This window comes from Pinus tabuliformis, chromosome 3_1, assembly GCF_031772625.1.
Source record: "Pinus tabuliformis cultivar Carrire ecotype Pingquan chromosome 3_1, CPIR1, whole genome shotgun sequence".
NCBI lineage: Eukaryota > Viridiplantae > Streptophyta > Pinopsida > Pinales > Pinaceae > Pinus > Pinus tabuliformis.
The window spans coordinates 232,712,592-232,740,110 of NC_142301.1; the positions used below are offsets into that span (position 1 = coordinate 232,712,592).

General features: G+C 37.3%; 1 protein-coding gene across 3 annotated transcripts in view; it reads right to left on the minus strand.

The window, feature by feature from the left end:
* Positions 1 to 710: 710 nt before the first annotated feature.
* LOC149186656 (methyltransferase) overlaps positions 711 to 27,519 on the minus strand; it is a 208,613-nt gene continuing 181,804 nt past the window's right edge. For 2 of the 3 annotated variants that reach the window (XM_089411083.1, XM_089411082.1), the window contains exon 10: positions 711 to 1,145. The gene's annotated coding sequence lies outside the window, so the exon portion shown is untranslated. Of the gene's footprint in view, positions 1,146 to 18,071; positions 18,186 to 27,519 lie in introns of all 3 variants that reach the window. The other variant, XR_016255707.1, reaches the window with a different exon arrangement.

The window sequence follows — 27,519 nt, forward strand, 5'->3', positions numbered from 1 at the left end:
AAAGATGTGGATGTTTAAGTAGGTTATACCAAAAGTAAAGTTAAATTTACTAATGATATGGAAACTCCATAGGTTTTGATACAACTATGGAGAATAAAAAGTCCTATTACAAAGATGTCAAAACCTTTTCTAGTCCTAAAAAATTTAAAATTGTAGATGATAAATTCCTTTGTGTCAATGATCATCATTACATTTAATTCAAAGATATAATAAACCATAAGATCAAGGATGAAATATCATATTGCAATTATAATTGGGTCATATTTTATGATTTGAATAGTATGACATACCTTTAGATATATTGATAAAATATTCACGAGCTAATGAACAGTGATTTACAATTGATTTTTTTCAAACCCTACTTATAATAATAACTCACAAATTTCCTACTTACATTGTTATTTTCAAATCCACAAACAATAAACACTCAACTTATATAAATAACAATCATTATCATATAAAAAATCCGTACTTAAAATAATTAACCTCAATTACTTAATACTCAAACATATCCATAGAATTAATTCACATTTCAATTCACTATAATCACCACATAAACCACGATAGATCTACCACATATTTCCAAACACTAGTAATTTCTTAACTTCGTTAAAATCCCTAAAAACTTAAATCTAAAATTAAACTACATATACAATTTCCACATTAACCATAGTACCTTAAAAACTCTTGTCACTCTGATATTCACTCGATAATTATCCAAGATGAACAATATTATTACTTAACTTATTTATAATGAAACATATGTTGAAGCAACCAAACATTACTCGAGTGCTGCCTTCCAAGTGCTAGTAATGGAAAACAAGCTAAAACAAATACACAATTTCCCACAAAATTTGAACTAAACAAGTAGAGTACATGAAGTTTCATACACTAAACAAAATATTACATATTACAAATTATCACTGTTTGGCCACATAGACACTACATAGCATAGATGTTAAACTAGTTAAGTGTCATTAACGATATGTTGGCACATGCTCACACAGCAAAGTAGTTCAAAAGTGCGGGACACATGTCTTAAGGTTCATCCCACGCACTTTGAAGTTGTCCAACAATGGTGTTGAATTCGAAGCCCGCTACTCTCAAAATCCTCCTTGGACTCATGTCTCTAAGAACTGTCATATCTGCATCTCAAGCAATACCATGAGAAAATAAATATATTTTAATATGAAATGATGTGATAAAGTATAAGACAAATGCATGCTAAGATCGAAAGATTTCCTCAAGTATCGTGACAAAGCCAAATAACTTTAATTACCAACAACCCATATCCAGAACCATCTAAGAAAAATGTATATAGGACAATAATTATGTTAATGTCCTGATGTTTGTAATTACAATGTAATACCCTAATCAAATCATGTCACCTTGATTTGTCACTTTCCATCCATCCTTCTTTATTTAATATAAGTCATTATCAATCTCTGGGTAAAATGGAAAAACAAAATTTAATTCATATATTTAAAAATTTCGGAAAAATAATAATCAGTATAAATTCATCTTAATCATGGATTCACCAAGAGCCAAGAGGGATCAAATCTCATTATATACAAACCCCTTTTAAAATGCGAAACTTGAAAAAACATTACATGTCAAGATATTTAATCCCTTTTAATTTTTTATAAACCCATGATTAAAATAGATCTATAGTGGTTTATAAAACATGTATATGTTTTCATTGTTTAAATTGTATTTTTGAATAATTTATTATTATTAATATTTTATATTAAAAATTGAATGAGTTACACATTTTCCTTTTATAAAGAAGTAACTAAATTATTTTACCTTTAATTGCTTTTTCCTTTTAAGCATTGGAATATTTTAGTAAACATTAAAACACAGGCACATGCACACACTCTAATATATATATATAATGAAATTTATTAGTTTATATAAATATTAAAATATTTTATTTATTACTCAAAGAGTGCAGTGAAATATCAACTAACCAAGTGAACACAATGAGAATGTGGTTATTAATGTTTTATAATGCTTTTAATTAAAACTAACTAAATATGTATAATTATTTATGTTTTTATTATAGTTAACAATGTTTTTTCATTTAAAGTATTTTTTTAAGGGACACATGTCAACTCCAAGTTGAATACAATTGACACGAACGGAATTACATATCATCTTCATACTAGATGGTAAAATGAACCTTTCAGCTCAAAAATAAAAAACAATTAAAAAAAGATAAAAAGGTTGAATCATATAAAGATTACATTAGTAATCTAGACCAACATAATCTCGACGAACATAAAAGTGTGATCAGATATCATTTTTATAACATAAATCGACTTTGACCCCACCATTTAACAATGGAATCTCTAGATCACATATTAATCTTCTTGTTGGAAAAACGTGCTCTGGTTTGGGGTATCTGTTAGGATATTCCGACACATAGGAAATAGTTAAGTATAACTTGGTCTAGTATAGAGTTAGGTAAAGTGTGTTTCTTTACTATGTACATTTTGTAACTTACAATCCGACGGTCACGATATGTAGTGATCCGACGGTTCATTCTCTCCTCGGTATTACCGACACTTGATCCGTGGCTTAACACCCGATTGGTCCATGATCTCTATTTAAAGAGCATGGAGGGTCATTTGTAGGTTAACCGTTCATGAGAGGAGCTTATGTAAATTTTCATTCTTTTATTAATAAATTCCCTGAAGTGGCCGCGTTGGCTCAGGCCGTGGACTGTTTCCCTCTTTGAGGATTTTAACCACGTCAAAAGTACTGGTGTATTGATCTGCGATCTGTTTGTGAGCGGTGTCCTTTGGTGTTCTATCTGAGGAACTTACCTTGTAAATTCCTACATGGTACCAGAGCTATTTGAGGGCCGCGTCCATTGGTGATCAAAATCTGAAGCCGGTAGAACTGCATCCGACTACCGTTTCCTAGAGCTACTGTTTTTTACTGCTTTCGGGCCGAGAGGACTGCTCTGTTGTGTTGGGAGCATCTGTTCCAGTGAGGAACCCCTTTCGTTTCACGCGAAAAGGTTTCTGGTAGCCCAAGCTGCGTCATTTTTAAGATCTGGAGGTATACAATGTTTATTTGCAGTTTACATTTATTTTCTCTCTGTTTATTTCGGTTTCGGTTTATTTAGCTTTTTTTATTACCGGATCTATACCTTTCATTTCTGCATATGCTCTTTGCCCCGCGACTCTGTGCAATCTGGGCAAATCAGAAACAGAAAGGAAGGATTTTTCTCATGCGTATGCTCTTTTCCGCTGCGCCTTAGTGTGATCTCGGAAAATCAGAAACATTAAGGAAAATATTTAGTTTCCGGCTAAAGCTAACTTCGAGCCGTAAGGTTCGTTTTTTTTGTATGTCCGTGTTGGGTTTTGTGTTTTTTGTTTTGTAGGGAAAAAGAACTTTCTCAAAGCAAGCATGCAACCCAAAGCTTCAACCCCCCCCCCTCTCTCTCTCTCTCTCTCAAACTTTTTGTATAGCTCACTTGGTTCAAAGCTAATTTATGAGAGTAGAGGTCTTGGGTTCAAGTCTCCTTTTTGTTGGAAAGGGGGTGTTTTTTTTCATTTCCGCACATTCCCGCATTTCGTCGGCATCTTCATCAATTTTTTTTCAAAAAGCCATAACTTCTTCATCCGGAAGCCGTTTTCAGAACCGTTTTTTTTTTAAACGGCCTAATTTTTCGAGAACTTTCCATTGGAACACTTAGTTTCAGCATCTACAACTTCAGTTTCTGTTAAAATGGAAAGTCCATGCCAAGTTATTCTTGACAGCACCAACTACTTCCAATGGTGGTCCTACATTGTGGATTTACTTAGAAGTAAAGGTCTCTACAAAATAGCCATAGGCCAAGAAACCAAACCGAAAGATGAAGATAAGGCAGCTAAATGGGAAAACAGGCAAGATCAAGCACGTGGGTTGATAGGGATGTCTATTTCTCCAGATCTTAGATTCCATATTGCAGAACTTGATGCTCCTGATGAAGCAATGAAACAGATTACTAAAGTCTTTGGAATTAAAAATGAACTTAGAGGCCATCAACTTGAAAATGAGTTGCTTACATTAGACCCCAATATTTTTTCTTGCATTGAAGATTTTTTGTCCAAGTTCAAGACCCTTAGACTTCTCTTGGAAGGTGTTAAGGTTAAGAAAGAAGATAGTAACCCTATATATTCCATTCTTACTAAGTTGGGACCAGCCTACTCTGTGTTTGTTTCCACCTTCCATTCTACAAGAGAAGCCTTCATTTCTCAAGGACAAGACTACAAGTCCCCTTCCTTTGATTCTTTTTGTGATTCTTTAATAAGAGAACAAGAAAAACTCTTACACCTTGGTCTTCTTAATCTTGGAAACTCTTCTAAGAAAGCGTTAGCCGCCCAGCAGCAACCAAATCCAAATAATCCTAAGAAGTTGTATCCTAAAAAGAATGGTCCTAAACCAAACAAGGGTCCTAAGCAATTTCAGCCTCAAAATGAAAAATCATTTCAACAAAATGATAAGACAAATAAAAATAAAGGGAAGAAGACTGATAGACATTGCAACTTTTGTAGTCGAGATGGCCACTTAGAATCCAAATGCTTTAAGAAGATGGAAGCCTTGGAAGCAGCAATGAAGAAGCATAACATCCATTTGGAGCACTCTTCAACTTCAACTTCATCTTCAGGAATGGCACTTTCTGCATGTGGTTGTCAAGCATCTCGGTCTGGCTATGCACTAAATGTATCTTCTTCTTCTCATTCTCATGAGTGGCTCATTGATTCTGGAGCTTCTTATCACATGGCCAAAAACAAAGCCATGTTTTCTTCTTTAAATGATTGTAACACCAAAAATATATATGTTGGTGATGATAGATCTCTTAGTGTTGTAGGGGCTGGAACTGTTCATATAGACAATGTTCAGTTTAATGATGTATTATGTGTTCCAACCTTATCCTGCAACCTCCTATCTGTATATCAGATAACCCATTCAGGTGAAGGTAAAATCGTTGAATTTTCACCTCACGATGTTGTAATTAAGGACCTAAGAGATCCTAGACAGATTTTAGCTACTGGCATTGCTGATGATTCTACAAGGTTGTATAAGTTTCACAACTTTGGGTCATCAAATCTTCCCTCAGTATTTGTTGCTCATAATGATGAAGTGAGCAAACTTTGGCATGAGCGATTTGGTCACTTAAACTATCGTTATCTTCAGAATCTATGTAAAGAAAATATGGTGACAGGTCTTCCAATGGTATCTTGCAGAGATGGTGTTTGTTCCGGATGTGTACTCGGAAAACATCATCGGGACAGTTTTGAAAAACATGCCTCTTGGCATGCCTCAGCCCCTTTACAGCTTGTGCATAGTGATTTATGTGGTCCACTTCCAGTTGTTTCCTTCTCTGGCTACAAGTATTTCTTAACTTTCATTGATGATTTCTCCAGACGCACTTGGGTATACTTCTTAAAACTCAAGAGTGAAGTATTTAACATGTTCTTGGCCTTTAAGGCCTTTGTTGAAAAACAATCTGGACATCAAATTCTTAAGCTAAGATCTGATAATGGCGGAGAATATGTTAAAAACAACTTCATCAACTTTTGCATTGAGCATGGAATTCAAATGCAACATACTGTTCCATATACTCCACAACAAAATGGTGTAGCTGAAAGGAAGAATCGCACCTTAAAGGAAATGGCTAATTGTATGCTTCAATCTAAAAGACTTAGTCTTAATTATTGGTCAGAAGCAATTAATTGTGCAAATTACATAATAAATCGCACTCCTATTAAGGTTTTAAAGAATATCACTCCAGAAGAAGCATGGAGCTCAATTAAACTAGATGTAAGTCACTTTCGTGTTTTTGGAAGTGAAGCATGGGCCCATATTCCAGATGAGAAACATAAAGCTTTAGAACCTAAGAGTGAAAAATGTATTTTTGTTGGATATTCTAAAGATGTCAAAGGATATAGACTTATTCCACTTAAGTCCATGAATGTTATCATTAGAAGAGATGTAAAGTTTGCTGAAAATATATAGGCCTACGAGCCTAGTTCGGCGGATGTGCCACCTCTTCCTATCTCTTCTACTTTTGAAAATATTTCTTCTTTAGATGATGAAAGCGAGGATGACAATCCTCCCCCACCTTCTCAGGATCCTCCTTCAGCTCCTCAGCTTCCAAAATGGGTTCGTGCTACTCGGGATGCAGCAGGTGATCTTGTCGGTGATCCTACAGATCAGCGACGTACACGTTCTCAGTTCGAGAGAGCCTCTTCTTTACTGGCTCGAGCTTCAGTGAATTATGATCCTGACACCTTTGCAAAAGCTTCAGGCCATCCAGATTGGGAAGCAGCTATGAATGAAGAATATCATTCATTATTGGCAAATGATACATGGGATCTTGTTCCTCTACCGAAGGGACGAAAACTTGTTAGATGCAAATGGGTTTACAGAACCAAGTATGGACCAGATGGGAAAGTTGATAAACATAAAGCTCGTCTTGTTGCTAAGGGTTTTTCACAAGTTGAAGGCATTGACTACATTGAAACCTTCTCCCCTGTTGCCAAAATGAACTCTATCTGCCTTGTTCTTTCCCTTGCTGCCTCTTTCAAATGGGAAGTCCATCAGATGGATGTTAAATCTGCCTTCTTGCATGGGGACTTGCATGAAGAAATCTATATGGAACAACCTATTGGCTTTATACAAACAGACTCCAGCCTTGTATGTCGGCTTAAGAAATCCCTTTATGGTCTCAAGCAAGCTCCTCGAGCTTGGTATGCCAAAATGGATAACTTTATTTTAGAAAATGGCTTTTCTAGGTGTCATTCTGACAATACTGTCTACACCAAGAAAGTGGGCAAGTCTCTTATCATTCTTGTTCTTTATGTTGATGATCTTATCCTGACTAGTAGTGATCCCAACCTCATAAACCATGTGAAGTCTAGCCTTAAAAGGAAGTTTGAAATGACAGACTTAGGACACTTACATTATTTTCTTGGTCTTCAAGTCTTGCAATCCCAGGAAGGTATTTCCCTTTCCCAGTCCAAGTATGCTTGTGATATTCTACGCCATTTTCACATGGAAGACTGTAAGCCAGCCCCTTCTCCCTTTCAGTCTGGAGTCAAACTTTCAGTCACTTGTACTTCTCCTAAAGTTGATGCTACCTTATACCGTCAACTTGTAGGAAAACTTTTGTATCTAACCAATACTCGTCCTGACCTTTCCTTTGTTGTTGGCCTTGTTGCTCGGTTTATGCAAAACCCACGTGAAAGTCATTGGAAAGCAGCTAAAAGAATACTTCGTTATGTTCGAGGTACAGTTCAGTTTGGGATTCATTACAATGCCGAAGCATCTCCTCTATTGATTGGTTTCACTGATTCCGATTGGGCTGGTGACCCTGATGATCGGAAGTCTACTGCAAGTTATGTGTTCAGTCTTGGTTCAGGACCTATTACATGGGCTTGCAAGAAACAAGGTGCCATTTCTCTTTCTTCAGCAGACGCAGAATATCGTGGTGTCATAGAAGCTAGTAAGGAAGCCTTGTGGCTTTGTCAGATCCTGTCAGAGTTTGGCTTTCAGCAGCAACATCCGACTACACTTTGGTGTGATAATCAAAGTGCCATTCAACTATGCAAAGATCCAGTCCAACATCAGCGCAACAAACACATTGAACTGCACATGCACTTCATCAGAAAGCTCATCCACGACCATGTTCTTGAAGTGCAATATTGTTCAACAGATGATCAAGTTGCAGACATCTTTACAAAGGCTCTCACAGAGGCAAAGTTCACTAAACTTCGATTTATGGTTGGAGTTCAGGAAGTTGTCACTAAGGGGGGATAGGCTCCAGTGCCTCCTTCCTTCTCCTATTGTGTCATATTTGTAAATCCTTCAACCCTATCCCAAGTTGTTCTTAAGGGGGATGTTAGGATATTCCGACACATAGGAAATAGTTAAGTATAACTTGGTCTAGTATAGAGTTAGGTAAAGTGTATTTCTTTACTATGTACATTTTGTAACTTACAATCCGACGGTCACGATATGTAGTGATCCGACGGTTCATCCTCTCCTCGGTATTACCGACACTTGATCCGTGGCTTAACACCCAATTGGTCCATGATCTCTATTTAAAGAGCATGGAGGGTCATTTGTAGGTTAACCGTTCATGAGAGAAGATTATGTAAATTTTCATGCTTTTATTAATAAATTGCCTGAAGTGGCCGCGTTGGCTCAGGCCGTGGACTGTTTCCCTCTTTGAGGGTTTTAACCACGTCAAAAGTACTGGTGTATTGATTTGCGATCTGTTTGTGAGCGGTGTCCTTTGGTGTTCTGTCTGAGGAACTTACCCTGTAAATTCCTACAGTATCTATATGAAGTTAGCTAATGGTTTTGTTTCTTGCGACGTATTGTCACTAGTGATAGATAAAACTGTATACTTTTAATACTAATATAGATTAAAAATAAGTCTTCTAGTTAATAATGTCTTGAGATAAGTCTTCCACATATCTCACTATAGTTGTTCGTTCCGGTTATCCCATTTTTTTGTAGGGGTGAATTAAAAATCGATGCACTTGTGAGTTTCATCATGACCAATAGTTAATGGCTATTTGTCAAATATGCTTTTAGAATTTGCTCAATAAGTCCCATGATGTTAGGTGTTTGATGAAAATTGTAATACACTCTTCTCACACATGAAGATGTTGTTTTTTTAATGTTGGTCACGACCCATGGTGATCATCCATGTTTATAATGGCTCATAACATTCTAAATTGTGGTCTCTCCCTGGGTTGTACCACAGTGTGTTCATAATTTAAGTGTGTCACCTTATGAGTCAAGTCGTAGTCCTATTTCCTCAGAACGTCATTTTCCTTGGCTATTTTTCACAACCCGTCATTTCATCACGATTTTCATACATTTTTATAGTTTCCTCTTTTGCAATTGACTTATTATATGTCATGTAACAAGAAAATAAAATAAAAAGGAAAAGTTTCATGCATGAATAAATCAAAGAGCTAAAATTCTTAGAGGTAGAAGTAACTAAAGTCATATTCTTATATGGATGTGTTGTGCCACTTTGCTCAAAAGCCTTATTCCCTAAGTTCCATTCTCAAATAAATAAATAAAAGAAAGGACCAAGCAAATTATATTTTAAAAAACAAGTCTAAGGGAATCATAACTCAATGCTAAGTCTCCTAAAGGCAGACATGTGGAACAATAAATTATAACCCTGGCTGTTGAAAGCTAAGGGAAGGACTTCTTCACTCATGCTATATGACTACAAGGATCAACTCATGAAAACACTTATCAGCAGTCCAGTTCATTGCATCACCTACACCTTACATAGAACCCTAGGAAATGCATCTAGTCTTAGGATTTTTCACATGTAACCAAAGTTAATGATATCCACACCATAGTCAAGTTAAGAAGGGGTTAAAAATTAAAAGAGTCATTAAGCTATTAGAAGGTGTCACATGATGTTCACTACCCATTAACACATTTGGAAGCATTAATCATCACTTTTGAAGGGTTGTCCACCTCCTTGGATGTTGTAGCACATGCCTTAAGCATTATAGCATGTTGAAAAGAGTTGTCCACCTATATTGAACCACACATGCTAGCCAACCACTATAAATAGACCAGTGCCCAAATATACCAAGTTGGAAGAGGTGGGAGTTAAGTTGATATTGAATTCTAATCTGATAAGAAGATATGACAGCGGACAATTAGCACAAACCAACAAAGAAAATACTCAATGGATCAATGAAATAAGCAAGGAATGTACCACAGATTAAGTATTGAAACTTCTTACCATAATAGGAAATGTTTTGGAAGTGTTTTACCTAATTTATGTGGTTATAAAAAGGAGATAATCGTGCTGTTCAAACCTGCAATTTCCACAGTTTCTGAAGATTGCACCAAGACATCAGGGAGAAGGCCAACTCAGGGGCCCGAAACTAGATCTTGGTGGACCTGAAACTCAAGGAACTGTTGAAAAGTGTAACTAGTTTCAGTGTTCACAATGACATATGTAAATATGATTTTATGTAATTGATGTAAAGAAAAATAAAATTATTTTTGTAATGCTTGTCTCATGGGTTTCATGAGCAAGGAATGTTATTTTTAGTGATGGCTCATGTTGTAGCTCATTTTTATTTTCCTCATATGTTGAAAAAGAAAATATATGTATGTGTATTCAAAAAAAAAAAACAAAATCAAAATCAAGTCTTTAGCTTTAGGATTTTGATTAAGCGCTAATGGTGGTTTAATCATTGATTAGCATCAAATCACGGCATTAACATGTTAATAGGGTGAGCCCGAATATATTAAAGTTGCATGCAGATTAAAGGTCGAATGATTTGTCGGGTGGAGTAAGACGACGTTGTCGGGCCCATCTGATGGCTCAAACCTGACGACACAACATGCAAACTGTTTATGCCATTGGGTGCCCCCGTAAACTTCCATCAACAATCATGATTGATTACAGATCAATGGCTCACATCAATTATGGGAGCACCCCAGCGGGATTTCTCTGTACGGGTGTGTGCCTCCATAGAACTACAACAAGTGAGCGTGTATCACCTTATCACCGCCATGTCATTGCTCTGTCACCATCACTTCATTGCCCTGTCACCGCCATGTCATTCCCACGTCACCTCGTCAGTTCATCCAGTCCTTTCATCACGTCATACTTCGTACATGCCACATATGCATTTATTACCGTTTTCCCCCATTTTTTTGTTTTCCCCATAAATCTCGTTACCCTCATTCCCTTCATTTTATCACCTTTAGTTCTTCGTATCCATAACACGTCGTAGTTGTCCAACTCAAAGCTCAAGTCAGCATCATTTGTCTGTAACCAGGTAATTACACATCATTCTTTCTTGTTCCAGTTGTCAAAATGTCAAAGAAAGCAGTGTTAGCAGGGTCTTCCTCTCACATTCCTCTCATGGACACCGAGAGGGATGTTTTCGACCCAATTTTCTCCCTGGATTTAATGGAACTTCACCAACATATCCTAGTCAACCAGAAGGAATCCCCGATGTATACTATAGTTGTCAAGCCTACCCTTTTCGCTGCCATAATTCACCAAACCTATGTCTTCCCTGAGTTCATTTATTGGTTAGTCTCTGCTCTCTACCCACATAAATGTTTTGTGATGAACAAATTAGGTGAAAATATTTTCCAAGTGTCTTCTCTCTCAATTCAACAAGCCTTGGTTTTTCCCTTGTCAAGTTCTTACACATCGTTTTCAGAGGAAACCTTGTTGTTAACCTTTCAAAACCTATTTGCAAAAGACTATGCACAGATGACTTACTTTTCAATGCCCTCAGGATAGCATTTGCCTATGGAACCTACTCAGTTTTCTCTTGAAATTTTTACCAAAGAGGTGAGGCCAATTCTGCAAATTATTGTCAAAGTTTTGGGAAGGGAGGATACACATGTCATTGATCAGGCCATTCTGGGAATGTTTAATTTAATGTTGCAACCTGAGAGAGTATTTGATATACCTGCTTATTGGGAAAAAATGATTAATTCACAATTAACAGACCTTTCTCTCATTGGATGTTTTAGATTTCCCTCATTAGTAACCTACCTCTTCTTGTATACTCATGTGGAGAGATTCATGTACTTGGGACTGAAGATAATGGACATACATAAAAACAAGCAATCAGTGGTGAATTAGACAGATACCATAAGAAGTCATGCTAATTATGAGGGGTTTATATATTTCACTACTTCTTTCTTGTCAGTTGCTTATTCCATTATCAATAGCTCTTCCACACCTTGTATCTTGCCAAAGGCCCTATATTAGGTGGGCAGACCTACCTATTGTTTTATGCATGGATTTCGCACATGGTTTTGGGCGCGGTGGTTTTCGGTCCATGGTATTTTGTAGATCCGGTCAAGGGAACTACGGTTATGTTCTAATCCAGGGTTAATGAATTGGGGTTTATGGATGCTTCGACATGTATATATATGTTTTGTAACATTGAAAGGAACATAATGAAAAATCAATCTGGTAGTCCCAGTTTTGGGATCCAGGGGGAAAATCTCTGTGTATATTTGTTTTGTGTTATGCTCTCGCCATTGTTTATTTTTTGTTTTTAGAAGTCTTATGCAGGTAATTTCTGTACGGGGTTAAAACCTACATTGTCTGCCATGGACCTTGAGAGAAATCAATTGAAATTATATTTCTCTCATCCTTCTGCACTAATTGTTTCATCATCATCTGGTTTCAAGGCTATCAACTTGACAGTAGATGCAAGAGAAATCCCATTGTTTGACAAGATTAAGTTACACAGGAAATCTAGAGAACTAATATACATTGATTTGAACAAAACATCCTTGGTTGCTAGCAAAGTTGAAGCTTTGTTAGGGAAAGTGGTTAATCAATTGAAGCTGAAAAAGGAAAATTCCAGAGCTTTGTCCACTCAAAATGAAGAGTTGAAAAAGCTAATTGTAAAGAACGGTGTAAACCCTGAGGATAGGAGTGTTGTTCAGAAACTTTTGCAGGGAGCTGAAACTGAAATCCAAGTACTGAGAAAGAAGCTAAAGTTGCATTCTGTGGAGCATGTTATGGCCCCAGAAATAGCCCAGGTGGAGAAAGAAAAGGAGATTTTAACTAATGAACTCTTGCAGAGGAATAATGAGATTGCAAATCTTAAGGAGATGAATTTTGTTTTGCAACAGAAATTAGACTCACATGTTTGTACTATCTTAGTACAACCGGACTCTGAAGATCCTGCAAAAAAGTTGACCAAAGTGATGACTGAGCTACAGATATCAGAGAATGAAATGAAAAAGATAAAAAGAAATTTTGAAGATACATAGAAAACTTTAAAGATAACAAAGAGGGAACTAGCCATGGCTCAGGAAACCGCTACTAAATATCAAAATGATTTTCAGGTTGCTTCTCATCAAATCAAGGAATTGAAGGAGAAAGTGAAGGGAAATATGTCCCTTATTCAAGTCAGGGAGATCATATGGAATGACAAAATTCATACAGTGAGGAATGTTTGGGAATTTTTATCAATTATTACAGAAGAAAAGGCCATTGTCAGAGATCTAGAAAGCTTGATTGTTGCCAACAAGCAAAAACTTCAGCAACGTGCCCAATTCTCCAAGAAGATGATTGATTTCTTTAACTCTAAATCATCACAGGAGTTAAGAGAAATGAAAGTTCAAGATAGAACAAAATTGGTATTGGAAATAAACAAGATGATTTTGAAAAATGTATATAGGAAAACATTTGAGACAAAGCTGACAGAGGTTAAAGAATCTGTTCTAAAATTCAATATTGAGTTTGACAAAAGAACCAGAGAAAGACTTCCTTCATTCTGCGAGACTTATGAAACTTTGATGGTGGAAGCAAAGAGCAAGATTGGAACTTCACATGAAAAGACAACAATTCTAAAAAGAGCAACAATAGTGAATTATTTACACAGGGATTTTCAGTTGTTGTAGTTAATAAGGACTCTTCTTACTAACCAGACAACTTATAGCAGGATTACCAACTTCAAAATGGCTCAAACCAGGTTTGTCAAAAGCCAGAGCTCAAATATGACAGTCTGAAAAAGATGTAGAGAATGGATGTCACCTACAGCAACAAGTACAGAATTTGGGCCTTCAACTGCACCAAAATCTCAGTTGACTCAATGAGTTAATGCCCCCTGTTACTTCAACAGAAATTTTGAAAAACATTTTTGTAGAATGATGTAATTTTGTGAGAGATTTTTCAGCGAAAATCACATGGAGTACCATTTGTCGACGCGTTTCGAACCAACTAGTGTGGTTCATCGTCAGGACAAGTTGATGAATATGGTATTCGAAGGACAAAGTAGTTTGTGTCCAGTTTAAGTAGTTAGCAGTTTTTGACAGTTGACAATTTCATAATTGTCCTTATTGTAATTATACTATAAAAGACAATTTTTTAGGAAAGACTCCGAGTTTTGGACCTCATAAGCAAAATTTCCTTTGTAATTTTGATTTTCTTGGTGATTTTTAATAAAGTTTTCAACGTGATTCCAGACATATGTTGAGTGTGATATGTGTTTCCTGTTATCTTTCAATTTAATGTTATTCTACTATAGAAGAGAGTAATGAAGTTGTTGCCCTTTAGCATTACAGTTTCACTGAAATTTTGATATTTGTAAGTTAAAGTTAAATATCCTTCATATGCACTCCTCTTTTCTGTATTCCATTTCATATTACTTCCATATTTCTGCTAAATTTTATGACAAGATTATGCTTCAAGTAGCCTGTTGTTTAAAGATTTCTTCGAAATATTTCACTCATTGTACTGCAACTTAAAATCACATTCACCATTAAAAGGCCCCTTTGAAAGAGTGTTTTTCCCAAGAAAGATTTAAAGGAATTATCTGTAAAACAAATATTTCTAGGGTTTTGAAAAATGGGACAGCAAATTTATAATTTCACAGTCTTGAATAAAAGTCTTGGGCACTGACATCTCCTATGAGCCTTTAGGATTGGTCATAAAGTCCAAGAGAGTCAATGCCATGTATGAAGGACCCTTCTTCGGCATGTTGCATTTTGTATGAGTCATTAGATAAGTATAAATAGCCCTCCAAGACCAAGAAAAGTCTCCTCCTACAAGTCGGCTTCAAAAGATAATAATATCTTCATAAAAGGACATGTCGGTTCACCACATGTCATGTCGGCCAATTAGCATGGGCAACAGCTATAAATAGGGCAGCCAGGCCCTATTTCAGAGACAATTCGATTAAAGTCTAAAGCTAAAAGGAAGTGTGAGGTTCATAAAGAAGGCAGCCTATCACCAAGCAAAGGAAGGGAGAACATAACCAAGGTTATTTCTGATCTGTTTTGGGTGGATACTCTTCACATGTGCAAGGTACAGGGATGCAGAAAAAGACGAGTTATTACAGTTCAGCCATAGAGAAAGTTAGGGTGATACTCACGTTGTATTACCATAATAGAAGCCTCCATCTAGAACCAAGGAATTTAGAACATATAACTGAGTTAAGAGTTGAAGCGAAGTCTGAAATATTACAGACCAGATTCAAGAAGCCGAGAAAGGAATATGAGATCTCTAAAACCCAGAGAAAGTTTCGAGAGAAAACACCTAGAGACTGCTCAAATAAGTTAATTGATCAATAACTAAATATTTCCTAATTCTAACTTAGGAAAAGTGATTAATTAACAACAATTAATTGAGAAATGTGAGAATGTTCTAGAAACTCACACGGATTGAGTTTGAGATGATCTTAGTCGTTAATGGGGATCTAATCATGGTCTTTGGTTCACCAACGAAAGATTATAAAAGCAGGATGTCAGGATGGAGATAGACACATCAAATGGGTGAATAATCTTGGCAGATCGAATTTCCTAGAGAAGCAAAGGTTCAGTCGGGAAGAGAATTCAAGCCAAGAGATCAATAGCAGAGGCAGATGAACAAAATAGAGATTCATGTGGAGGTTTCCCGTGTCGAAATAGTCAACTAGAGGAGGTCAAGTTATTCCACAGGGAGCTGCGCAGGGGCATGCACAGTGCCTCAAGAAGGCAATTTGATTCAGCCGGAGGAGAAGTCGATTCAATTGTCTAAGGGCGTGATAATTTTCTTGAGGGTCAAAGAATCACTTCCAGTAGCAGGAGCAGGCAACGTGTCTTGATCAGATGCAAATTCAGTCAATGTGAATTACAAGTTGTGCAACATCTGCGCAGGGGTCTTGGATAGCTAGTTCAAGTGGCCAGAGTGCTTGTGGAGAAGGGAAAAATTCCCTTAATTTTTCCAATGATTCCTTTGGAGAGGATTGCCAATTTGGCATCCTGGTTGTACTCTAAGATTTTGTTGTTGAAGAATAATAATAAAACCATCATTTGTTGCACCGGTTTTCCCACACTTGGTTTTTCTAAGGGCATTTGTCCAAAACTAATGGTGTCATTTTTATTGTGTGTGCTTTATATTTCTCAGTTTCCATTTTTTTCCGCATTATTTTTTATGGTGAAAAAATTGTAGTGTGATTTATTCGCTATTTTGTCGTAACAAAATAAATTGCATGATTAATCAGTTAGAAGAATAAATTTCCATTTGGCGCAATTCAAACAAATTTTCACATGGTATCACAGTCGTGTTATTGATCATATCAGGAAATCAATAACAAAGAGGGAGAAATTTCGCAGTTCAGAGGGAGTCTGAGTGAATTTCTTCCAGATCTACACAGAGAGCCTACCAAGCAATTCGAATTGTTGTGCAGGAAATTCAATTTCCAAATCCAGACAAGAGGAAAAGTTCAATTTTGTCCAGTAGTAGTTCTAGCAGGTAGTGGATTTTCCGGGAAGTAATTTTGGTGAGCAGATCAACGAATTCGTTGAGCAGATATAGGCACAGTGTTTTGCAGCAGGTTTTGCAGTAGCAGAATCAGCATTGGGCAAGAAAGAGAAAAACACACATAGAGGAATTTCTCAGAGGGTTTCCAGATGCAGTTGGTAGGAGGAAATTTGTGATTTCTAGTAGCATAAGGCAGCAGCAAAGTAGATCTGCCCATTCCAAGAGGGAGTTAGAGTAGCAGAGTAAGCAATCAAGCAGGAAAGGGAGGATATTCCTGTTTATTTTCCCAGTTTTCAGTTTTGTAGAAATGGCCTCAACAGGGCTTCGAGATCAAATTAGGCTAGATGGAGCATCAAATTATTGTATTTAGAAAGCCAAAATGCCTTTCTTGCTAGATGAGCATGCTCTGAAGACGTATGCAAAGAGAGTTGTAGTCGTACCTAGAAACCTGCAGCAGCTAGAGAACTACAATAAGGAGATGGCCAAGGCAAAGCAGTTGATCCTTGATGGTGTTCAGGGTCATATACTCTCACACTTAGCAGCCAATAATATGGCCAAAGAAATGTGGGATGCAGTCGCCATGCTTTTCCATAATCCTTCCAATAACCGAAAGATGTTCTTGAAAGAGAAGTTGAGGACCACCAGGATGCATAAGGGTGGAGTCACTCCTTATCTCACTACAATTCAAAATATCTGAGACAAGCTTGCAGCAGTTACAGAAGCATCTCAAGAGAGTGAGCTATTGCGTACAACTCTCAATGGTTTCACCCCGAAGTGGACTACCTTCATCCAAGGTATCACTGGACGAGATAATCTACCAAGTTGAGATCGATTATGGGTTGATTTCACACAAGAAGAAATGAGGCTTGCTCTAGTTGAGAGCAATATTAGAGCCAGTAGTGGCAAAGGACCGAAGAGTGTGAAGGATGAGGAGAATGTAGCCCTTGCATCAAAGGGGAAGGCAAAGAAAGGTCCTAGTCAAGGACAAGGCTCACAATGAGGAGAAAAGAAGAAGAAAGATCTATCGAAGATCAAATGCTTCAGATGTGGTGAGTTTGGTCACTACAATACCCAGTTTCCCAAGAGGAAGAAGGATCAGAAGGAGAAGAAGGAGCAGGCAACAACTTCGACTGTTATGTATAAAATTAGTTAAATTTAATGTTTAAATTAAGGGGCACGATCAAAAGATCATGCCCCCTCATGTAAAGGCACCTAGGCTATATTTAAGGCAGGGCCTACCGCCTTTGTAATTCATCATATTGTTTTCTAATAAAATGTATATATATATATATATATATAAAATTGTTAATTTGCATAACTAAATTGTTTGTGCTTCATTTGGTATCAAAGCCTCATGTTGATACTGCGTCTATTAGAATAATATTAATTAATTATTATATTTAAAAAAATAAAATAAAGTTCAAGTTAAGAAGGGGAGTTAAGTTGGATAAATATACACCACCACACGCTCAATCAATGTCATCAATGATGACGATCGGCTTCAGTAAAAAATTGACAGAACTTGAGAATAAGGTCACAGGAAATGTCGAAGATATTAAGAAGCTCCAAGATACAATGGTGAGAATAGAGAATCAGCTCTAGCAAAATTATGATGAAATAAAAAGGGAACAAGCAACCCTTTCAACTAAGGTTGATCAGAATCATACTCAAGCAATGGTGGCGTTGAACATTATCTGTCAAAAGTTGAATATTACAACCGATCAACTACATCAAAATAATGAAGCGACTCAACAACCAGATTCTTCAAATACATCAAACCCATCAAACTCACCTCATATCCCTGAATCTCCACATACATCTTTCATTCCCAATCCACAAAATAGCAACACGAATTTTCAAAATATGCAGCTCTCGACCCAATTCCCCTTCTTTGCTCCATCGATTGCTACATATCAACAAAGAGCAAAACTTGAGCTTTCCAAATTTGACAGTAACGAGAAATACAGTGTTGCATGGTTCAATAAAGCAGAAGAATATTTCGAGATTTACGATATTGACAATGACAATGAAAGAATCAAGCATGCATGCATGCAAAAGGAAGGTGAAGCATATAATTGGTATATGTGGTGAAAGAAAACGAAACATATTGTCACTCGAAGGAAATTCAGAAATGTTTTCTTTAAGAGGTTCCAAGGTGTCAAAGAAGAAGAGTTCTTCACAACACTCACCAAGCTACAACAAAAAGGAGATGTGGACGGACATACTAGAGAATGGGAAACTCTAGCTACACGAGTACCTACGTTATCAAAAACACGCGACTTAAACCAGATCTCTGGGATGATCTTAAGATTGATGACATAACCTCTACAATAAAAGCAAGACATAAAGCAAAAGTCGCAGAAAAGAAGCTCGAAAGAATACAATTGCCAAAAATTGAAAGAGTATATTCGAGGTGAAGGTTTCCCCAAACTTCTAATGTGGAAAATACAAAGTATGTTCCACCACAGCTACGTGAAGGAGGAAAAACTAATTTGGAAGTGCAAAGAATGAAAGAGGGTAAGTGCAAACGTTGTGGCGAAAAATGGGATTCTAAACATAAATGTGTTAAAGGAAAAGAGACCAAAAACCTATATACATGTGAAGCAACTAATGATTTAAATAGTGAAGAATCATACATAGAAGAAGTTGAAGATTCTCCACAATTTTCCCCAGAATCAGACAGCGAAAATATTCCACAAGTATTATTATCAATTATGACAGGGATATCCCAGCTCCAGACCTTAAAGTTAAAAGGCATATAAAAAAGAACAATTTAATGGTTCTAATAGAGACAAGGAGCACTCAAAAAATTTTGGACACAAACATGGAAAAAAAGCTTAACATCTTCATTTATCCAATGCCTAATATGAAGGTAATGGTAGCAAATGGAAAGAATATCTAGGATGATCAATCTCGCCCTCACACCATCTAGGATGATCAATCTCTCCCTCGTATCCAAATGCTCGTACAGTTCCAGCTCCTTTGGGTCAATTGGCTTCTTGATGGCTTTCTCGGTGAACTCCCAGATCCTGTTGACCTGCAAGACCAACTTGATCCTTTGCTTCCATGGACTATAGTTGGACAACCCCTCCAACATGTCCTCATACCGGATACGTGCCTGCAACTTCGACATTGTAGTGAGCCCTTCACTTACAATGTGACCAACTCCCTCTCACGTTGTACTTCGTTGCGCACAACTCTGATTTACTTACTTCCAAAGTAGCTCAGACACCCTCTGATACCATGTTGAATTTCCATGACCTTGGGTCTAGGTTAGAGTCTTAAAATCACTGACATTACCAAACCAAGAATCTCAACCAAAACTACTTTGCACAGCGGAAAATATAAAGCAGTAAATCATATATGCACAAGTATACACAATTTTTAAGAAATAGTACAATAATGTACAACCCTAATCTTCGTTATATTAAACCAATCTGAATAATACAACGGTCTATGGTATACAAGATACAATGACAATCTTCGTTGCAACTTCTATGTCGTATCTTGTCTTGGCGGTCCTTCGTTCTTGTACTGCTCTCTAGCTACCCCTTAGTCCTTCAAAGGACAACACATAGAGACTCCGGGAGGGTTGCCACCTAACATTGTTGCAAGTCACTTTTTTTGCGTGTACATGGGCTGATCCGATCTTCTCTCTAGGCTAGCCAATACCTGAGCTCCAATCTGCCAAGCTAGCAGTCACTTTTGTCCATCAAAGTGCTACACTTTAGGCACCAAACTTCACCCAACCTTCAGCTCTTCTTCGTCACTTCAAGGTAGCTTGTCTAGGGCTACTTTGGGTAGCCAACACACTACCCTCCACCAGACTAATGGCACCCAATCCAATCACTGCAAGATCTACTTCTAGTTGGAGTTTCTTCACGTCCAAGACAACTCCAACACTTGGCTCCCACAGGCTGCTAGAAAAACTGATCCAAAACAAGTGAAATCTTTGACCCAACACAAGACACAAATGTTACTCCAAGTCTGTTGTATTATTGTACCTGGTTAGGGCATGTGCACGCTGCAACAAATAGACTTAGTGGCAGCATTAGCAACACCTCGGTATTTTGCATCCATAGGAGGAAGGGCATTGACAGCCTGCTTACTGCGGCCTAATCAAGGTAAGGTCTTCCAATTGTGGGTTGTTGTTCTAGGCACTTTCCAACCCCTAAACCTCCCACGCTGCCCTGTTTGAAGTGGTAAGGCATGCGGCCTACCACAGGCCTTCGTTGTCACCTACAACCCACCCAAATAGGGCTCTCCTTACCACTTTTGCTTTCCAACAGACCTATGTTTGACCCTAAGCTAACTCAGCCTTCCAGCCAAGCTCCTCGACCCTCCTAACAATAGTTCAGACTCCTTCAAATGACCCTGAAATGGTCCTTCAACCCTCGATTTCCTTGCCTTCTAGTTGCGGCCAAATTAGAGGCTCCTTTTCTTTTCAACGAGCTCCTTGTGTTGCACAATTGGATGAGGAATAATGACTCATCTCAGCTCCTATATACACACATAGAAGGGGATCCTCATAATGTCTAACAAGGGCTTGTCCAAGTTGACCTTGACACCTATGGTGCAAGCCCACTCCATGACTTAAAAAAATTATATCTCCACTTCTAGAGCTCTGATTTGAGTGATCTTTGAAGCGTTGGATTTGCAACGTCAAGCTCTATCACCTCAAATTTTCTCATGCTCAAATTCTTCATGGTCTTGGCCCAAACCTTGATGGGTGCAAAACCCCAAGCTTGGGTTCCAAGCGCCACAAACCCTGAACCCTAGGGCTTGGAGTACCTCCCAAGCTACTCAAAAATCAACACAAATATTATTATCAATTATGACAAGGAAAAGCCAACCCCAAACCTTAAAGTTAAAAGGACATATCAAAAAGAACAACGGTAATCGTTCTAATGGATACAAGGAGCACTCAAAATCTTTTGGACACAAACATGGCAAAAAAGCTTAACATCTTCACATATCCAATGCCTAATATGAAGGTAATGGTAGCAAATGGAAAGAAAAATGAAAAAGTAGGGAAATGCCATAAGGTCAAATTGCAAATTCAGGACTACAATCTAGAATCTCAGCTCTACATTGTACCACTAGGAGGAGTGGATGTGGTCCTAGGTATCCAATGGATACAAACCCTAGGCACTTACTCCGCCAACTATCAAAAACAATTTATAAATTTTAGATGGGAGGGGAAGATATATTAGTTATATGGTTTTCAACCACATCAAAATCAAATTGTATCATCCTACTAGATGATGAAGTTGATCTGAAAAGAAGCACCAGTGTATATAGCGTAGTGTCATCAAATAAAAATGTTGGCTTTGAAATTGGTTAACGAAGAACCACATGAAGTTCAGGAACTAATTCAAAAACAAAAAAAGGTGTTCCAAGATCTTCCAATGAAGATGCCTCCTGAAAGAGAAATCAAGCACATAATCGCAGTCAAATCAGGGTCAAACCCTGTAAACATCAAGTCGTCTAGGTATCCACATCATCAAAACACTGAAATCGAAATATTAATCCAGGATCTTTTAAAGTGTGGTATCATCACAAAATGCAAAAGCCCTTACGCTACTCCAGTGGTTCAAGTCCGAAAGAAGGATGGATCATTTAAACTATGCGTAGATTATCGAGGGTTGGACAAGATAATGATTAACAACAAGTTTCTGATTCCCTTTATAGACAAAATTGTTGAGAAATCTAGGGCATTAGTGTTAGTTGATTTTTCTTTCATTAGTGACTGTTTGTGACTGAATTTTACTCTTTTAGATTAGGATCTTCTTCACATTAGATTATTAGTGTTCTTCTTCATCAAACAGTAACCAATGCATGAACATAAATACACAAGAGACACATCATGTAGGCTATAAGCTAGGGCCAAAACCTCTCACTCTTTGAGAGGAAAACCCACACAAATTCTTCTTATAGAGATTCCAATTGACGAATGCCAAGACCAAGACCCTTGACCTATTAGCCACTCCAAGACCAAGACACTAGTCCTTTGTTCTTGACTTCCTCTTCCTCTTCGACCTTCTTCATACTGAGATCATCTTCTTCAACGAGTTGTAGATACACTAGAGATAGTACCAAAACATGTCAATGTAATGTCACCAAATCACTGTGATATAACACTGAATCTGTGGTTTCCATTACTGAACTGTGTCTTCTTTACAACGCCAATACTTTCTCATAGAAGTCCAAACTTCTTTACTGTAATAACATCCAAACTTGACTGTAATTATTTATCCAAGTCCGAACCTTTGTCTTTGTGTTTTACCATCCTAATTTCAGAGATCCGAAATGTGATCAGTCCTTAAACAATTATCTGTTGTTCCTTCATCATTTTCAGAGTTCCATCCGAACTAGTGTCTCATATCTGTGATCCGTGGTTTCCATTACTGAACTGTGTCTTCTCTATAACACCGAGACTTTCTCATAGAAGTCCAAACTTCTTGATTGTAATAACATCCAAACTTGACTGTAATTATTTATCCAAGTCCGAACCTTTGTCTCTGTGTTTTACCATCCTAATTTAAGAGATCCGAAATGTGATCAGTCCTTAAACAAGTCTTCGTTGTCCCTTCATCATTTTCTGAGTTCCATCCGAACTAGTGTCTCCTATCTGTGATCTAAACTAGTCTCCTTTCTGTGATCCAAACTTCAGAGGAATCCTGAGCTTATCTCTTATACTTCTATACACTAGACCGAGCTCCTTCACCGAATCTTCTTCTATACCCTTATCCGAACTTACCACTGTAATCAACCTCCAAAAATCTCAGAGATATGAGTTCTTGACTGTCCTTATGCGAAGATCCTAGTTGGATATTTATAGTAGTTTGTCCATAAATAAGTTGACTAGTATACATGAAGAGATCTGTCTTTTACTTGTGAACCGACTTGTGTTATTTAATTCATCTTGCAGGCCGACTTTAAGAGGAGAACCGTACTTGTCTTTTGGAGGGCTATTTTGACAATCCTATAAACAAGAATACTTTTGACATATCTTCATACATGACATATGACACTTTGACAAATCCTAAAGCTCTCAATGGGAGCCATCTAGAAATAAAAACTCTTGGTCATGAAACCCATGAAGCAAGGCATTACAAAAATAATTGTATTCATTTTATTTCATCATTTACAAAGATCATAATTACATGTCATTATGATGACCGAACCTAGTTACATTTTACAACACTCCCTCCTAACTAGGGAGGTATTCATAATGGTACTTGGTCATTCTCAATCTGAAGAATTTCTCATAAGAAGAATTTGGATTTGTAACTCATTTGTATAGCATCATACCAACCAGCATTTATATAGCAAGGCCTTGACTAACAGCTCTATCTCTCCATAAGATCAGAGAAAAATGTTGGCGAGACAAATGATTTATAGACATCCTCATCATTGTCCCTCTTAGAACATACCCCACCCGGGTTCTCTCAAGATATGCTCCATGAGGACTATTCTTTTCTTGGACTCCCCAGTCCCCAAAAGAATATCAGTCCCCCACTACTACTCTTCCATGGGACTCCCTATCTCATCCCACAAAAGCATCGGATGCCAAATGATTACACAATCCTCCATTCTATCTTCCCAGGTGAAGCACAGAACGACATGTCTATCGCTCCTTATACCAAGAGGTCATATTCCATTAAAGTAATGTATTCATTCCTATCACAAAGGAATCTACCTAAGCTTTCAACTTAGGAATTTCCGAGTTTCTTCCAAGTAAGAAACTTATTCGCAGGCTCCCTCTTAACTAGGGACCTATAGCAACAATCAACTGTATGAAGAACTCCTTTCTTTGATGTCATGAATTTATTTTAAGGAGTCTTCAACCTTTTAGGAACTTCTATATATAGGGCACAGATCATTCATCACTTTTGTCCATGAGTTAGTCATGTCTTGAACTCATCAAAAAGTGATCCATCAGATTTTCCATCTACCTTTGCTTCGTGTCATTCTCCTTTCATGCCATATTTCTCGAAAGGACATTGCATCCTTCTATTTGATCTGCTTGGAAGTCATTCACAGATCTTCCCTTTGACAGTCCCACATAAGCCCAACCAGATGTTAGTTCAAAAATAATCACTAAACACTTTAAATCAGATTTACCTTTGTGATGATCTTTCACCATGACATCTTCCTGTAAGTATCAACATCCTGCATGCAGATTAACACATCTCCCACAGATATTAAGTGTCAAGGGTCTCTATCTTTTTCTGACTTCACATTCTTCCAAGAGATCTTCTAGTCAAATCTTCTTAGACTTCGGATGTTGAATGCCTTTTACCTTCGTTGCATATTATCACAATCTCTTCCTATGTTTTCACACACTTCATTCTCATGGTCTTCCAATCAGAGTTCCCCAATAGTAGTCAACCACCTCATACTTCATATGAGGACATATTAAGTTGATTTCATCTAGTGTGACTCATGCCTTTTGACATTCTTTCATAGGAGGAGAGTCCTTTCATTTGATCATGTTTCTCAAAATAGAAATAGTGATCCTTGTTACCTGCAACCATACGACATGACTTTATAATATTAAATACAAGCATACATACCTCAAACATAGTTACCTATCAAACGAGAAAATTACCTAGTAATCGATTTTTTAAGGTAGCAAAAAAAGCACTCAATTTTAAAAAGTGGTTATTCATAATAAACATTTTTTTTGGAGTATATTTTTAACACTTTAAATTTTCTTATGTAACATTTTTTTAAATGTTAGTGATTTTCATATTGATTTTGAAAAGTGTTGATGCAACATCAACACTTTTCGTTTTCAGCCTTTTTTTTTCATTTTTTTTTGGGTTTTTTGGTTGGAGTTCTCGTTTTGAAGTAATAGTTCTCATTTCATTTGTAACTTTGTTCTCATTTTACTTTTAGGTCATCTAGGCTTCTTTCAACAGCTTCCTTGATTGAAAATATCTTCAACCCCTTGATCTGCTCCATCTCTCATGTCATCATACCATCATCCCATGAACTCCACGCATTGGAGGTCTTGATGAAACTTTTGCTTCCTATCTTGATCAGTGAATCCTCCAATGAGGATTCCATCTCGCATATCCTTTTTCAGCAAATGTTTCCCTTTTAAACTGATGTATGATGAGACTTGTCTTGGATGACTTCTTCCTTTGATCTTCCAATGAGGTCACAAAGAGCTATATCTTCCAAAGTTTACTACCATAGATTTCGTTCCAGTGGTCCTTCATGTTTCCCTTTGGTGATGTCACGATCTCTTGCTTTTAATGCTTCTCTTCCTTGGACTTCCTTCTTTCAGCAAATGTTTGAGTCCTTAACCTTCAACACTTTTGCCTTCAATTTGTCATCTTCTATCTTGCATAGAAATCACAAGTTGTTGAATGAGGTAACTTTCTTATCCCATGGATATTTGTTACCTTGATTATCAGTTAGTGCATTATAGATCAATGATGATTATCTTATTTCCTAGATCTTGAAGATGAGATCTTATGAAGATATCCTTCATCCTTTGATATCTTTACTTTTGTGTAGATCAGATGTGACCTTCTTTATCGTACCTTCAGAGAATGAGTTTATCATATGCATCTCTTTGATGTCTCCAATATTTCTATATGAGGGGATCTTTCATAAGTATCCCTTTCCATGAATTCAAAGGAGACCTTTTGATATGTTCAATGACTTCAACTTCTTAGAGGACTATGTCTATCCTCCTTTTTCATGCAAGGAATTTTGATGACCCAACCAACTTATAGATCTCCTTGCAAACACGAAGTCATTTTACCAAATTGATTAAAGAATGAAAGATACTTACTTGACAAGTGAAGATGAAATCTTCACCTTGATCACTTTGATGATGGTTGAAGAAGATGTATTAATGCTCCCTCTTGGATGATCTTCTTCCAAATGAAAAAACCTTTCTTCAATAGAGAAGGTTGCTTCTTTTGATGAGGATGATTTGTTGCTTCCTTGGATGAACTTCTTCAAGGGCAAGGAGAGAATCCTTGCTTGCTTTATAACTTTGAAAATTATGACAATGCCTTCTTGCCTTCAACATACTTCGACTTCTCTTGTAGTGTAGATCTAGAATGCTTCTAGGGTTTCGACCTTTTCCAAGATCATGTGATCTTCATCTTTAAAAGTCCTTAGAACTTATCTTTCCTTGTAGACAACTTGATGAGGGTCTTTGTGGCCTTTTGATGATGGCTACAAAAACAAAGGCTCTCGTTGCTGTAGACTGCTTCTTTGATCTAGGGTCTGGTTCTCTAATGTAGGTCTTGATCTTTTGCTTTGATAACCTTCGACTTGATCCTTGAATGTCTCTTTGATTAGATGCCCTTCCTTTGACTTCAGCACCTTAGCTCTGATACCATGTTGAGAAATCTAGGGCTTTACTGTTAGTTGATTTCTCTTTCATTAGTGACTGCTAGTGAATGCTTTTTACTTCTAGTTCAGCTCCAGACAAGTGATGGTGGATGGTATCCTTCAGGCAACGAATCTTTTGCAAAAAACACCAAACACATCTCCCTTCCATGTATCTCCTGCAGTTTTGGTATTTCTCTTCTCTAAAAAGGAGAGAGGGGCCTCTGGCGACAAGCTTTACTCTAGATCTGGTTTTCTTTTATGAACGCAGGCTCTAAGCCCTCGTATGGGTTATATCCATCATTTTCACTACCATATCTTGGCGTTGGGTCTGCAAAACAGCGCTTATCTCTCCAAAATTATTTCCAGTTTTGTGATATCCTGTATTTTATTGATGTCGGGTTTCTTGCTGGGGGCATTTTTTATTGCTTTTCCGGGGTTGCAATGTTCGTATGGTCATGAGAGGCGGGTTTGTCGATGCCCACGAGCTTCAACACGATTTGGATGTAAATGGAGAGTGAAAACCGATCATGACAAATAAAAGGACGGATCTTCAAGGTCAATCCCCAAATCTACTTGAAGGAACCTCGATCCAAATTTTTATTAGAACCTTAAGTGGGAAAACAATGTGTACGAGGGTATGGATTTGTCTTAAAATTGGCAACTAGGGCCAAACTCCATGTGAGTCATCTTATTTATGGCAGCTGATATTTTTCTTGGATGCTTCTCATCGTGAGGTGTAGGATTGATCTAAAGATCATCCGATTCCAGTAAGTATTCATGGAGATATGAATTTATTTGTGTTATGGCACAATTCGTCAAGGTCGGCCAGCAACCAAATAACCCCCATGTGTGCTCAATGTTTTAGTATAAAAGGAGGT